General features: G+C 42.9%; 1 pseudogene; it reads left to right on the top strand.

Moving 5' to 3' along the window:
• Positions 1–1,472: 1,472 nt before the first annotated feature.
• Positions 1,473–1,863, top strand: LOC115900468 (annotated as a pseudogene).
• Positions 1,864–16,900: the final 15,037 nt, after the last annotated feature.

Here is a 16,900-nt window from a genome sequence, read left to right as displayed (position 1 = left end):
AGGATTAATGAAGTTGGAAACTTGCCCAAGTTTTCACAGTTGACCCTGGAAGAGCTGGAATTTGAACCCAGGTGTATCCAATTCCAAAAACCAAAGTCTTCACTACCACAATATATTTCTTCATAGCATTTATTACTGGGTCAAGCTCTGTGCTAAATGGTTCACAGTGGTTACATAATGTGTTTCCTGTCACAGCTGTGTTTGTAAGCAGCGTTTTGTTCCTGTTTTATAGATAAATAGACTAAACGTCTCATCCAAGGCCTCTCAATTAGTGAGAGGTGTAGGCAGGATTTGAAACTGGTCCCCTGACTCCACAGCCCACACTGCTAATGTCTAGTATACTGCTTCCCTGGCTCACATAATAGAAGTGAACTTTGGGGTGTGAATGTACCTACCCCTGGGGACTGTGATGGGTGAAACAATGGAAAGCACATGGCATTTGACATGCAGTTGCTGCTGCTCCAAACAATGCCATTCACATGTGTTAATAAAGGATACAGAGCTGGTGAGGAGAAGGGTATAGGTATAGGACCAGGTGTGCCATGTCATCACCCTAACATACTTAACCCTAACCCCAACCCTAACCCTCAGGGGCAGTAATGGCCTACAGGCACCTGCATTAGGCTGGTTTGGAGGATCCATGTTCATCACCAACCCTCCCCGAGGGGTTCCCTGACACTCAACATCTGGATCTGCCCATGGCAGATTGAGCCACTACAGCGTCTTGCCTATACCCCAGGCTCTGATTCCACCTCACCAACTGTGCCAACCCGAGTGATTAGTCCTCTTGTGTGGGCTCATGGTTGTTCACTCATTTGGCTCTAAGACCCTAGCTGCTGATGGGGAGAGGGATATACAACACATTATGAGATCCAGAATATTTGCAGGTTGCTAAGAAAAGGCACAACTATTCCACATACTGAGGACCAAAGAGCATATTCTCCTCTAGGTCTTCATAGAGAGGCTTCATAGAGAAGCCACATCCTCAACAATATCCCTGCAACAGATAGGAATCAGTGTTCAAAACCATACTTTGCATAATGTGTATCATGCCCCTCAACCAAAGCACAAAGCATTAAAAGTCATTCTTCAAGGAGTCAGTGGGAAGCAGTCAAGCTCACAAGTCCATGACTCTGGCTAAATTGGGAATAGATTTAAGAATATTTGTCTAGAGGATCAAATACATGTACTCTGCAGGCACTTATCCACAAGTAGCACTTCTCTTAGCCAAGCTTTTGAAAAGTATAGTGTGGCTCTGAGGTTGAGATTCTACTTGAAATGCTGGAACTTTCCATTGCCAGTGAAGAGATGAGCCATATATCTTAATAACAAACTGAACTGGGGCTTGGAATAGATCCTGTTATGAAAACTCATGCACCAGACAGAACATTCCTCTCTTTCCCTGCCGCTGCCAAGTTGTGTGGAGGCAGAGGCTTGAGATTGGGCTTCACCTATAACCCACCATCATAGCCCAGGAAGACATTGCTGCTGGAGGTGTCATGGACATTAATACTACTTTACAGGAGGTGCTGAAGACCGCCCTCATCCATGATGGCCTAGCATATGGAATTCACAAAGTGCCAAAGCCTTAGACAAGCGCCAAGCCCACCTTTGTGTGCTTGTATCCAACTGTGATAAGCCTATGTATGTCAAGTTAGTGGAGGCCCTTTGTGCTGAACACCAAATCAACCTAATCAAGGGTGACGACAACAAGAAACTAGGGGAATGGGAAGGCCCCTGTACAATTGACAGAGAGGGGAAACCCTGTAAAGTGGTTGGTTGCAGTTGTGTAGTAGTTAAGGACTATGGAAGGAGTCTCAGGCTGAGGATGTCATCAAAGAGTACTTCAAATGCAAGAAATGAAGAAATAAATCTTTGACTCACACATGGAAAGAAAAGAAAAAGTGAAAGAAAGAAAAAGAAAGAAAGAAAGAAAGAAAGAAAGAAAGAAAGAAAGAAAGAAAGAAAGAAAGAAAAGAAGGAAAGAAAGAAGGAAAGAAAGAAAGAAGGAAAGAAAATGTTTCTGAAGAGGATAACCCACATCCCCTCCAAAGTGCATCAAGGGAGTCCCTGCAGGCAGAGCCAAGATTCTCTTCAGGAGGAAATGTGAGAGTTCCCTAACAAGGCAATGAATGGGTAACTGATTCCCCACAATTCCACATCATAAAATGCAATGGCAATACAAATTAGCCCAGAAAAAATGTAAAGCAGGCACACAACCATATATCCTGTTTGACTACACATATACATATGCATGTACACACACACACCTGCGGCACATCTAATTGTGAGCAATAAGCCCTATTAAAACTGGTTGTGAATTGTACACCCAAAGTAACTAAATAAGATGATTTATTGTTTATTATTATTTCCTATTAATCTCCCTAAAGTTGGAGGATTTCCATTAAAATGATTATTTCAGATCCAGATGTGGTAGCCCTTGTTTCTGGAGGTCATTAGATGGCAGTATTCATTGTCTACTAAAACTACTCCTAGTCCATGATAACCACATCAGGTTATTTGCATCTGAGAGAATGCTTGACCTTCTGTGCTCCATTCCAGAGCAGGGTGGCAGGGCCCTACCATATGCAACAACCTGCAGGGCACAGACACTGATCCTTTGGAGCTGATGCTGGTCAGTGGCCTGCATTGTGCCTAACAGTTGTGTGGGTCAGTAGGAAAGCAAACTAATGGGCTATCTCAATGTGGTTTCAAGTTAAAAATAAAAGGATCCAGGACACATTTTTGTTTTACCCAACTGGAAATTACAAGCAAGATAGTTCATATTTTTACTTATATATTGTGTCAAAGGCTGGAAGAGGATCAACAAAAGTCACAAACCATTTAATATGATATTTGGCAGGTGTTGTCACAAGATCATGTAAATTATAGCAGATGACTGTGTTCCCAGCCTGTGAGCTGTGCATGTAGGTCAGGCTTGCAAATTATTAAGCAAAGCCACGCAAATGGACATTGCTTGCACATGCTAGAATAGGACTAACTTGTTCTGGTTTGGCAGAGATTTCTCTTATTTTAGTACTTGTCTTAATCCATTAAGTGTTGCTACAGAAGCATACCTGAGGCTGGGGAATTTATAAAGAAAAGAGGTTTATTTGGCTCACAGTTCTGCAGGCTGGGAAGTTCAAAAAGTATGGTGTCAGCATCTGCTCAGATTCTGGTGGGGGCTTTTTGTGCTATGTCATAACATGGTGGAAAAGTTCAATGGTGAGTGGACATGTGGGAAGAGACAAAACCCAAGGGGCATCCTGGCTTTACAACAACCCACTCCTGCAGAAACATTCCCACGAGAACGAAATCCAATCTCATGAGAGAGCTGGAGTTCAACAAGTCATTCATGAGGGATCTGCCCCCATGACCCAAACACCTCCCACCAGGCACACCTCCCGACACTGCCACATTGGGGATCAAAGTTCAACATGAGTTTTGGTGGGAACAAACTCAAACCATAGTAGTACTGACTGTCCCATGTCCTGTGAAATGCCTCAGTCCCTGGCAAGCCAGGAAGGTTGGTCACCCTTGCTGGAGGCCTTCCTCCCAGGTGGTTACTGCTAGCTGTGTATTCACATTTGGGGGTGAAGCACAAAACACTGACTGCAATCTCTGCGGGGGAGCAGGGCTTGTTGACTGATGGAGCTCACCACAGAGTGTCTGAGCATCAGGCCAGCTCTTCACTGAGGGAACCAGCACACATCAGCCACTGGAGGCCCTTTGTCTGGGACGTTCCTTTTCTCCACAAATGAATCTTCCGGATCCTGGCCTGTAGATTGTAAATTAGGTTGCTCACTCTCTGGGGACTGGGGTCCCATCATTCAATATGTAGATCGTGGCTTAATCCTTATGTTTAAACTTGACCTTACTGTTGTGGGAAGTCAGGGATCCTGAACAGAGGGACTGGCTGGAACCGTGACAGAGGAACATAAATTGGGAAGATTTCATGGACATTTATCAGTTCCCAAATAATACTCTTATAATTTCTTAGGCCTGTCTTACTTTAATCTCTTAATCCTGTTATCTTCATAAGCTGAGGATGTACATCACCTCAGGACCACTATTGTGTTAACAGTACAAATTGATTGTAAAAGGTGTGTTTGAACAATATGAAACCTTGAAAAAGAACAGAATAACAGCAATTTTAGGGAACAAGGGAAGACAACCATAAGGTCTAATTGCCTGTGGGGTTGGGCAAAAAGAGCCATATTTTTCTTCTTGCAGAGAGCCTATAAACAGACGTGCAAGTAGGGAAGATATCGCTAAATTATTTTCCTAGCAAAGAATATTGATATTAATAGTCTGGGAAAATAATTGCATTCCTGGGGGGAGGTCTATAAACGGCTGCTCTGGGAATGTCTGTCCTATGCAGTTGAGATAAGGACTGAGATATGCCCTGGTCTCCTGCCGTACCCTCAGGCTTACCAGGATTGGGAAACTCCAGCCTGGTAAATTTTTGGTCAGACTGGTTCTCTGCTCTCAAACTCCATTTTCTGTTAAGATGTTTATCAAGACAATGCATGCACTGCTGAATATAGACCCTTATCAAGAGTTTCTGATTTTGCTCTGGTCCTGTTTCCTCAGAAGCACGTGATCTGTGTTCTCCTGTTTGCCCTTTGATGCATGTGACCTTTGTGACCTACTCCCTGTTCTTACACACCCTCCCCTTTTGAAATCCTTAATAAAAACCTGCTGGTTTTGCAGCTCAGGTGGGCATCACTGTCCTACCAATATGTGATGTCACCCCCGGCAGTCCAGCTGTAAAATTCCAATCTTTGTACTCTTTCTCTTTATTTCTCAGCCGGCTGACACTTATGGAAAATAGAAAGAACCTATGTTGAAATATTGGGGGCAGGTTCCTCTGATACCTTACCTCCTCCTCTCAAATCTGTGTGGCTCAGACCTCCCATTCTACAGTTTCTTCAGTTCAATTTATATGACAAATAACTCTCCTTTCTCCCCTGGGTGGAGGGGACCCCTGGCTGAAGACAGTAGAGAAACTGGCCTAGGGTTTCCACTTATGCCCCCGTTTTCCTATTTACAGCCTCACACTGTACCTCACCTCTTCAAGTGTGGATCCTTTCTGAGACTCTGGGAGTGGAGTAGGGAGAATCTTTTGGATTCTTCTTATTTTCTCCCTCTGGGGCACCCAAGTCATAACATGCACCATTCTGCCAAATTACCAGTCCTTTGTATGTTATCTCCAAATTACGTGTCGAAATTCTTGGTTGCTGTTTTCTCCTCTCTTGTTCCTATTGTCCTTGAAGGATTTTACCTGTGCTCTTCCTCTACTGCCATTTTATTAGGATTTGGGGAGGGAGAGGAAATAAACTTGTGTTGCAAACCAACCATGTTTCATTGGACATCCATTTCTCTAGCAGTCTCTCTTTTGGTAACACCCAGTGGGTGGATATTGGCACTTCTGGAACTATCTTCCATTTCTATTATCTTTTCTACTTTCTATTTATTTATCCCAGTCTGCTGTTTTCAGGGAGGATTCCAATCTTTTAGTTCACTAATTAGCTCTTCAGCTGCATACATTGCACTACATAGCTCATCCACTCAGGTGGTTTTGTTTAAACTACGAATATATATATATTTTTTTTTTTTTTTTTTTTTTACATTGTTATAAAAATTCTTGTTTTATTTCTTAGATTAACCTGTTTATATTTTAATGGCATTTAAAAATATATGGTAGACCTGCTCCTCTGTGCTGTCTATTTCATTCTCCTGCAGTTGCTATGCCCAGAATTATAATTATAACTACATTCTAGGTGAGGCACCTGTTGAGATACATGTAGCTGTTCAAAAAATAAATAGTGGTGCCCTTTTTTTTTTTCTGAAAGGTACATCTTTAAACTACTACATGTTCTGTTGGGTCATAGTATCATAAGATGTCAGCACTAGAAGACACCTCAGAGTTATTTTTTTTTTTTTTTTTTTTTTTTGGTGATTATTTTTTTTTTTTTTTTTTTTTTTTTTTTTTTTTGTTATACTTTAAGTTCTAGGGTACATGTGCATAACGTGCAAGTTTGTTACATATGTATACTTATGCCATGTTGGTGTGCTGCACCCATCAACTCGTCAGCACCCATCAATTCATCATTTATATCTTGTATAACTCCCCAATGCAAGCCCTCCCTCCTCCCCCCTCCCCCCTCCCCATGATAGGCCCCAGTGCGTGATGTTCCCCTTCCCGAGTCCAAGTGATCTCATTGTTCAGTTCCCACCTATGAGTGAGAACATGCGGTGTTTGGTTTTCTGTTCTTGTGATAGTTTGCTAAGAATGATGGTTTCCAGCTGCATCCATGTCCCTACAAAGGACGCAAACTCATCCTTTTTTATGGCTGCATAGTATTCCATGGTGTATATGTGCCACATTTTCTTAATCCAGTCTGTCACAGATGGACATTTGGGTTGATTCCAAGTCTTTGCTATTGTGAATAGTGCCGCAATAAACATACGTGTACATGTGTCTTTGTAGTAGAATAATTTATAATCCTTTGGGTATATACCCAGTAGTGGGATGGCTGGGTCATATGGTACCTCTAGTTCTAGATCCTTGAGGAATTGCCATACTGTTTTCCATAATGGTTGAACTAGTTTACAATCCCACCAACAGTGTAAAAGTGTTCCTGTTTCTCCACATCCTCTCCAACACCTGTTGTTTCCTGACTTCTTAATGATTGCCATTCTAACTGGTGTGAGATGGTATCTCATTGTGGTTTTGATTTGCATTTCTCTGATGGCGAGTGATGATGAGCATTTTTTCATGTGTCTGTTGGCTGTATGAATATCTTCTTTTGAGAAATGTCTGTTCATATCCTTTCCCCACTTTTTGATGGGGTTGTTTGTTTTTTTCTCGTATATTTGTTTGAGTTCTTTGTAGATTCTGGATATTAGCCCTTTGTCAGATGAGTAGGTTGCAAAAATTTTCTCCCATTCTGTAGGTTGCCTGTTCACTCTGATGGTAGTTTCTTTTGCTGTGCAAAAGCTCTTTAGTTTAATTAGATCCCATTTGTCAATTTTTGCTTTTGCTGCCATTGCTTTTGGTGTTTTAGACATGAAGTCCTTGCCCATGCCTATGTCCTGAATGGTACTACCTAGATTTTCTTCTAGGGTTTTTATGGTATTAGGTCTAACATTTAAGTCTCTAATCCATCTTGAATTAATCTTCGTATAAGGGGTAAGGAAAGGATCCAGTTTCAGCTTTCTACTTATGGCTAGCCAATTTTCCCAGCACCATTTATTAAATAGGGAATCCTTTCCCCATTTCTTGTTTCTCTCAGGTTTGTCAAAGATCAGATGGCTGTAGATGTGTGGTATTATTTCTGAGGACTCTGTTCTGTTCCATTGATCTATATCTCTGTTTTGGTACCAGTACCATGCTGTTTTGGTGACTGTAGCCTTGTAGTATAGTTTGAAGTCAGGTAGCGTGACGCCTCCAGCTTTGTCCTTTTGACTTAGGATTGTCTTGGCAATGCGGGCCCTTTTTTGGTTCCATATGAACTTTAAAGCAGTTTTTTCCAATTCTGTGAAGAAACTCATTGGTAGCTTGATGGGGATGGCATTGAATCTATAAATAACCTTGGGGAGTATGGCCATTTTCACGATATTGATTCTTCCTATCCATGAGCATGGTATGTTCTTCCATTTGTTTGTGTCCTCTTTTATTTCGCTGAGCAGTGGTTTGTAGTTCTCCTTGAAGAGGTCCTTTACATCCCTTGTAAGTTGGATTCCTAGGTATTTTATTCTCTTTGAAGCAATTGTGAATGGAAGTTCATTCCTGATTTGGCTCTCTGCTTGTCTGTTACTGGTGTATAAGAATGCTTGTGATTTTTGCACATTAATTTTGTATCCTGAGACTTTGCTGAAGTTGCTTATCAGCTTAAGGAGATTTTGGGCTGAGACGATGGGGTTTTCTAAATATACAATCATGTCATCTGCAAACAGGGACAATTTGACTTCTTCTTTTCCTAACTGGATACCCTTGATTTCTTTCTCTTGCCTGATTGCCCTAGCCAGAACTTCCAACACTATGTTGAATAGGAGTGGTGAGAGAGGGCATCCCTGTCTTGTGCCAGTTTTCAAAGGGAATTTTTCCAGTTTTTGCCCATTCAGTATGATATTAGCTGTGGGTTTGTCATAAATAGCTCTTATTATTTTGAGGTACGTTCCATCAATACCGAATTTATTGAGCGTTTTTAGCATGAAGGGCTGTTGAATTTTGTCAAAAGCCTTTTCTGCATCTATTGAGACAATCATGTGGTTCTTGTCTTTGGTTCTGTTTATATGCTGGATTACGTTTATTGATTTGCGAATGTTGAACCAGCCTTGCATCCCAGGGATGAAGCCCACTTGATCATGGTGGATAAGCTTTTTGATGTGCTGCTGAATCCGGTTTGCCAGTATTTTATTGAGAATTTTTGCATCAATGTTCATCAGGGATATTGGTCTAAAATTCTCTTTTTTTGATGTGTCTCTGCCAGGCTTTGGTATCAGGATGATGTTGGCCTCATAAAATGAGTTAGGGAGGATTCCCTCTTTTTCTATTGATTGGAATAGTTTCAGAAGGAATGGTACCAGCTCCTCCTTGTACCTCTGGTAGAATTCAGCTGTGAATCCATCTGGTCCTGGACTTTTTTTGGTGGGTAGGCTATTAATTGTTGCCTCAATTTCAGAGCCTACTATTGGTCTATTCAGGGATTCAACTTCTTCCTGGTTTAGCCTTGGGAGAGTGTAAGTGTCCAGGAATTTATCCATTTCTTCTAGATTTTCTAGTTGATTTGCGTAGAGGCGTTTATAGTATTCTCTGATGGTAGTTTGTATTTCTGTGGGGTCAGTGGTGATATCCCCTTTATCATTTTTTATTGCATCTATTTGATTCCTCTCTCTTTTCTTCTTTGTTAGCCTTGCTAGCGGTCTGTCAATTTTGTTGATCTTTTCAAAAAACCAACTCCTGGATTCATTGATTTTTTGGAGGGTTTTTTCTGTCTCTATCTCCTTCAGTTCGGCTCTGATCTTAGTTATTTCTTGCCTTCTGCTAGCTTTTGAATGTGATTGCTCTTGCCTCTCTAGTTCTTTTAATTGTGATGTTAGAGTGTCCATTTTAGATCTTTCCTGCTTTCTCTTGTGGGCATTTAGTGCTATAAATTTCCCTCTACACACTGCTTTAAATGTGTCCCAGAGATTCTGGTATGTTGTATCTTTGTTCTCATTGGTTTCAAAGAACATCTTTATTTCCGCTTTCATTTCGTTATGTACCCAGTAGTCATTCAGGAGCAGGTTGTTCAGTTTCCATGTAGTTAAGCGGTTTTGATTGAGTTTCTTAGTCCTGAGTTCTAGTTTGATTGCACTGTGGTCTGAGAGACAGTTTGTTATAATTTCTGTTCTTTTACATTTGCTGAGGAGTGCTTTACTTCCAATTATGTGGTCAATTTTGGAATAAGTGCGATGTGGTGCTGAGAAGAATGTATATTCTGTTGATTCGGGGTGGAGAGTTCTATAGATGTCTATTAGGTCCGCTTGGTGCAGAGATGAGTTCAATTCCTGGATATCCTTGTTAACTTTCTGTCTCGTTGATCTGTCTAATGTTGACAGCGGAGTGTTGAAGTCTCCCATTATTATTGTATGGGAGTCTAAGTCTCTTTGTAAGTCTCTAAGGACTTGCTTTATGAATCTGGGTGCTCCTGTATTGGGTGCATATATATTTAGGAGAGTTAGCTCTTCCTGTTGAATTGATCCCTTTACCATTATGTAATGGCCTTCTTTGTCTCTTTTGATCTTTGATGGTTTAAAGTCTGTTTTATCAGAGACAAGGATTGCAACCCCTGCTTTTTTTTGTTCTCCATTTGCTTGGTAGATCTTCCTCCATCCCTTTATTTTGAGCCTATGTATGTCTCTGCATGTGAGATGGGTCTCCTGAATACAGCAGACTGATGGGTCTTGACTCTTTATCCAGTTTGCCAGTCTGTGTCTTTTAATTGGAGTATTTAGTCCATTAACATTTAAGGTTAATATTGTTATGTGTGAACTTGATCCTGCCATTATGATATTAACTGGTTATTTTGCTCGTTAGTCGATGCAGTTTCTTCCTAGCCTCGATGGTCTTTACATTTTGGCATGTTTTTGTGATGGCTGGTACCGGTTGTTCCTTTCCATGTTTAGGACTTCCTTCAGGGTCTCTTGTAAGGCAGGCCTGGTGGTGACAAAATCTCTAAGCATTTGCTTATCTGTAAAGGATTTTATTTCTCCTTCACTTATGAAACTTAGTTTGGCTGGATATGAAATTCTGGGTTGAAAATTCTTTTCTTTAAGAACGTTGAATATTGGCCCCCACTCTCTTCTGGCTTGTAGAGTTTCTGCCGAGAGATCTGCTGTTAGTCTGATGGGCTTCCCTTTGTGGGTAACCCGACCTTTCTCTCTGGCTGCCCTTAAGATTTTTTCCTTCATTTCAACTTTGGTGAATCTGGCAATGATGTGTCTTGGAGTTGCTCTTCTGGAGGAGTATCTTTGTGGCGTTCTCTGTATTTCCTGAATTTGAATGTTGGCCTGCCCTACTAGGTTGGGGAAGTTCTCCTGGATGATATCCTGAAGAGTGTTTTCCAACTTGGTTCCATTTTCCCCCTCACTTTCAGGCACCCCAATCAGACGTAGATTTGGTCTTTTTACGTAATCCCATACTTCTTGCAGGCTTTGCTCATTTCTTTTTCTTCTTTTTTCTTTTGGTTTCTCTTCTCGCTTCATTTCATTCATTTGATCTTCAATCGCTGATACTCTTTCTTCCAGTTGATCGAGTCGGTTACTGAAGCTTGTGCATTTGTCACGTATTTCTCGTGTCATGGTTTTCATCTCTGTCATTTCGTTTATGATCTTCTCTGCATTAATTAGTCTAGCTGTCAATTCTTCCACTCTTTTTTCAAGATTTTTAGTTTCTTTGCGCTGGGTACGTAATTCCTCCTTTAGCTCTGATAAGTTTGATGGACTGAAGCCTTCTTCTCTCCTCTCGTCCAAGTCATTCTCTGACCAGCTTTGATCCGTTGCTGGCGATGGGCTGCGCTCCTTCGCAGGGGGAGATGCGCTCTTATTTTTTGAATTTCCAGCTTTTCTGCCCTGCTTCTTCCCCATCTTTGTGGTTTTATCTGTCTCTGGTCTTTGATGGTGGTGACGTACTGATGGGGTTTTGGTATAGGTGTCCTTCCTGTTTGATAGTTTTCTTTCTGACAGTCAGAAGGACTGTCTGTTGGTCTGTTGGAGATTGCTTGAGGTCCACTCCAGACCCTGTTTGCCTGGGTATCAGCAGCAGAGGTTGCCGAAGATAGAATATTGCTGAACAGCGAGTGTACCTGTCTGATTCTTCCTTTGGAAGTTTCCTCTCAGGGGTGTACTCCACCCTGTGAGGTGTGGGGTGTCAGACTGCCCCTAGTGGGGGATTTCTCCCAGCTAGGCTACTCAGGGGTCAGAGACACACCTGAGCAGGCAGTCTGTCCGTTCTCAGATCTCAACCTCCGCGTTGGGAGATCCACGGCTCTCCCCAAAGCTGTCAGACAGAGTCGTTCGCGTCTGCACCGGCTCCCGCTACTTCCCCTGTTGGTCTTCAGCTGTGCGCTGTCCCCAGAGGTGGAGACTACAGAGACAGGCAGGCTTCCTTGAGCTGCTGTGAGCTCCACCCAGTTCGAGCTTCCCAGCGGCTTTGTTTACCTACTTAAGCCTCAGCAATGGCGGGCGCCCCTCCCCCAGCCTCGCTGCTGCCTTGCGGATAGATCGCCGCAGACTGCTGTGTTAGCAGTGAGGGAGGCTTCGTGGGCGTGGGACCCTCCCGGCCAGGATTGGGATATATTCTCCTGGTGTGCCTGTATGCTTACAGCGCAGTATTGGGGTGGGAGTTACCCGATTTTCCAGGTGTTGTGTGTCTCAGTTCCCCTGGCTAGGAAAACGGATCCCCTTCCCCCTTGCGCTTCCAGGTGAGGCGATGCCTCGCCCTGCTTCAGCTCTCGCTGGTCAGGCTGCAGCAGCTGACCAGCACCGATTGTCCGGCACTCCCTAGTGAGATGACCCCAGTACCTCAGTTGAAAATGCAGAAATCACCGGTCTTCTGTGTCGCTCGCGCTGGGAGTTGGAGACTGGATCTGTTCCTATTCGGCCATCTTGCTCCGCCCCCCTACGAATATATTTTTTGGTTTTTATTCCCATGATCAGTAATGCAAAATGAACACATTGTTCATCTCTAACATCCCCAATTGATTCTTTTCCATCCTTTATTATTTGAGAATAAGAAATTATTCTCGTTATACTTACTTCAAAGCACATTACTGGTTGTCTATTTGTTCTGTTTAATCTTCAGATCTGGAGCCAGACAGCTGAGGTTAGTCTGTGGCTTCTCATGTTAAGCTATGTGACTTTGGACGAAGTTACTTAATCACTTGACACTTTAGTCTCTTCATTTGTAAAATGACAATAAAAATAGTCCTACCTTAAACTCTTATAAGGTAGGACTCTTATAAGGTATTCATGTGTCTATTGCAAACATAAAATAGTTCCACTTTCTGTTTGCAATAGTACCTGACGTATAAATGCTCAGTAAATATTAGCTATGGTTATTATGTTTTCTCAGGTGGAAGTCTCCCTTTCATGGTGGTGCTTCTCAAATTATGTTTTTTGGCAGTGAACTCATCTTTGCTCATGAGATTTCTGCAAGAAATCTGCTGGCTTAACTTGCTGTGAGAAAGGGCTGGAAATCACTGGATGAGCTTGTGCTCCATGTTGCTTTCAAGGAGAGTGCAGAACAGGCAGAGGCACCATCAGGTGCCTCTGTGCTCTCACAGCTGGTCTTTGGGGTGTGGCTGCTACTTAACTCTTCCCCAGCTTGTCATGGATGGTCTTGTTGTAATAGTAGATTGAGTTTTATGTTGTCTTTGTAGATGTTAATATTTCATATCGAGTTATAAAATGTAATCTTTCTTAGTGTGCACATCTAGAACTTGTGGACTTCACTGGGATAAAATATATCAGACAAGCTAAGATGTAATCAGATACAGTGGGATGCATAAGACATCTCATTTCACACAAAAGCATGCTTCTATTTGCAGTACTCCTCTAGTTCTGCCTTACTACACAGGAGCTCTAGCAAAATACATTTATGGAAATTGCTCAAAAGAGATGTATTTATATGTCTGTGTTATAAGTGTATATATTGCACTATTAAGTATATTCTCTGCAGGAGAGAACTTCCATTTTAAATAGGCATGGATGTGAACAGCCTTACAAGCTTACAACTCTATACATATGATAGGGGAGTGAGTTTTCCATAGACTAGTTTCTGGATCCATACTTGTTTCTCCTCCACTGCTGACATATTTCTGAAAACAAGTGCTGGGGAAATGTTTATTATTTAGATATCATCTCTGACCCTGCTGGCTGAATCAGAACAATATTCCTGGAAGCCATTCCTGTGCTGGAAGACTAGCAGTAATGCAACCACACATAGAAGTGACCATAAACTACATAAAGCTGTCTCATCGCTAGCCAGAGCCTAAAAATGTCTATGACCACTCCAACATGAGGGGCGTGAGGAGCGATGAGATGGAGTGGAAATCAGAGTGGAAAGAGCCAGCCATCTTAACTATAGTCAGGTGGTGCATGAGGACTTTTCAGTAATGAAAGACCATATGAGACCATGATGGTCAGGCAGGGGCACAGAACAGGCAGGCAGCAGGGGCAGGAAGGGCTAGCAGCTCTTCCCTGGCTAGCAGGGGGGTTCTGTCCCCTCCTCACTGTGTGCTTCCCGCCTTCAGGCTGGCACAAGGTAGGTACTTGGGAAATACTGGCGAAAGTTGGAACGAGTGAATGAATGAAGGAATGAAGTCTATGTGGTCGAGGAGGTTGGGTGGCACAGGCTCAGGCCATATTTTGGAGCGGTTGAGACCTCTTGAAATCTAATGTCTGCCCCCACTTGACTGTTTCACACAATTCCTTAAATTGTGACTATAGCAAAAAAAAAAAGAGATGACCATTCCTGAGGTGATGATTTCCCTTAATAGCCCCTTGAGATATGACCCCGAAGGCTCAGCCGGAGCTGCAGGGAGATGCCAACCACACTGTTCACTGCCTGTCTGTAGGCTCAGAGCAGGGTGTTGGCAGAGAAGGAACCTCCCAGCCCAGGAGTCAAACTTTCCACTGGGAGCAGCCTGGGAAGCTTGCAGTCAGCTGAAAGTTCTCTCCCAACACAGTGTATGTGGCAGATGCGTTCCCTAACTCCCCAAGGTGACTTCGGAGCAGCTCATCTGGCTTCTGTCCTGGGTAGGCAGCTAGAGGCAGAACCCCACCTGTTAGCCAGGGAAGAGCTGCTAGCCCTTCCTGCCCCTGCTGCCTGCCTGTCCTATGCCCCTGCCCAAGCACAGCTTTGCCTGGAGAGCCTAAGCCCCGGGGGGCTTTGTACGTGTGGTTCTAAAAGTGTCTGGAGCCCACTGCCCCAGAGAAAGAGACAGTTAGACACCATAAGAAGCTCCTCTTCCCAAGTCTTCATTTCTGCTTTGACAGATACTCACACTCCAGAAGGCTTGTCGGAGGCATGCCAGCCACATTCAGTCCTTCCCTTTGCTCCGGTCCCTTTGTCGTACCTTGCCATCTTTCCTATTTATTCATGGAAACACCTCTGGAAGCCTCCAGGAGAAGACTCACGCTAGGCTAGGTGGATGCTGGGCAGCTGCAGTGGGTAGAAATGAGGCAAACCCAGAGGATTCCTACCCCAGGCTCCTGGATGTCCTGCTGAGGGGAGAGCCAGAGTGTGTTGGAAATACCAGCCTTATTTGTGCTCATACACACTATGCTTCAGTGGCCCTGCTCACCATGTACAGAGCTCAGGAAAGACTTCACATTCATTCCTGAGCCAAAAGGTATTGGGGAACAAGTCTGATGGTATGGTCCCAAGTCACATCGTCACATGCCACTAACCACAGGAAGTGTCTCCTGCCTCACCCAAAGCCTTTGCTTGTCCAGCCCCCTACAGGTAGGGTTGCCAGGTAAAATGAAAAGCATTTTGGAATCTGTGGAATGTGAACTTCATATAAACATTGAATAAATTTTTGGAATAAGTGTGTCCCAAATATTGCATACAACACACTGAATAAATTACCTATGTATCTGATATTCAAATTAACTGGGTGCCCTATATTTTTCTTCTTCTTTTTTTTTTTTTTGGAGACAGAATCTCGCTCTGTCGCCCGAGCTGGAGTGCAGTGGCACCATCACAGCTCGTTGCAGCCGCCGTCTCCCAGGTTCAAGCGATTCTCCTTGCCTCCGCTTCCCAAGTAGCTGGGATTACAGGCATCTGCTACCATGCCCCGCTAATTTTTTTTCTATTTTTAGTAGAGACGGAGTTTCACTCTGTTGGCCAGGCTGGTCTCAAACTCCTGACCTCGTGATCCACCTGCCTAGGCCTCCCACAGTGCTGGGGTACAGGCGTGAGCTACCATGCCTGGCCTATATTTTTATTTTCTAAACCCAGCAACCCTACCATTACTAAGCCATCACCGGGGCAGATAATTGAGGAATAACTAATAGCTATTGTCCATGACTCATTCTTTGGTTCTGTAGGCTTCTAACTAAGAAAAAAAAAATCTTACCTGGACTATTACATAATTACAGCTGTTCAGGGAAGTCCCCCAGCATCTACTCCTGCAGATCTCAGGCACATCTTTGGTGTATCAGCCAGAATGATCTTTCTATGAGAAAAATACGACAAGGTCAGGCCCAAATTCAAGTATTCCTTTACAGTTTCCTGTGTCTCTCATGAAAAACAAAAAGAAAACCTACTGTGTTCACAAAGGCTTTGTCCCTGGAGCCCTCCATAACCCTCCTGCCTCACCATGGTTCATTGTAGGCTTCATGGCAGAAGAGAGAGAGTGAACCAGAGAAGGTCAGTGTGCGTTCACATGCCAGGTCCAAGATGGGAGGAGGGAAGGAGTGCCCCGCTCAGTCCCTTCTACTCCCCCCTTAGCTGAGCTCCTGTGGTGGAGCTAAGAAATGAGATGGAAAAAATATAAATGTCATAAAAGGACAGATCAAATTTCCATCCTTCATAAATGTAACTATTTGTCTATAAAATATAAAAGAATCATTGGCTGGGCAAGGTGACTTATGCCTGTAATTCCCACACTTGGGGAGGCCGAGGTGGGAGGATCACTTAAGGTCAGGAGTTCAAGACAAGCCAGGCCAACATGGTGAAACCCTGTCTCTGCTAAAAATACAAAAATTAGCCAGGCATGGTGGCACACGCCTGTAATCCCAGCGACTTGGGAGGCTGAGGCAGGAGAATCACTTGAACCTGAGAAGCAGAGGTTGCAGTGAGCCAAGATTGTGCCACTGCACTCCAGCCTGAGCAACAAAGAGAGACTCTGTCTCAAAAATAAAAACAAACAAACAAAAAAGAATCAATTTATCTTAGAAGTATTAATATTAGGAAAAAAAATGAGAATCCAAAAAGATGGTTGGGTATAAGATGAATAAAAACTAAATCAAGAGTTTTTCTCATAAACGAGCAATAATTAATTTAAAATATGATAAAATAGTAACAATAGCAAATAAAAGCATAAAGAAAGTAAAAATAATCCTAACAAGAAATAAGAAGACATCAATTTTCATTGGCTTGGCGTATTTACTTATAAAGTTGGGAATACACACGGTCCTGGACTTATGGTGGTTTGACTTATAATTTATGGACTTATGGACTTTACATTGGTCCAAAAGTAATGTGAATTCAGGAGAAGCCACACTTCAAGTACACATACAACCATTCATTCACTTCCCGTATAGTAGTCAATAAATTCCATGAGATAGTCAGTACCCTATTATAAAATAGAGCTTGTGTTAGATAATTTTGCCCAACTGCAGG

This window comes from Rhinopithecus roxellana, chromosome 11, assembly GCF_007565055.1.
Source record: "Rhinopithecus roxellana isolate Shanxi Qingling chromosome 11, ASM756505v1, whole genome shotgun sequence".
Taxonomy (NCBI): domain Eukaryota; kingdom Metazoa; phylum Chordata; class Mammalia; order Primates; family Cercopithecidae; genus Rhinopithecus; species Rhinopithecus roxellana.
This window is presented reverse-complemented; position numbering and strand designations above follow the sequence as displayed.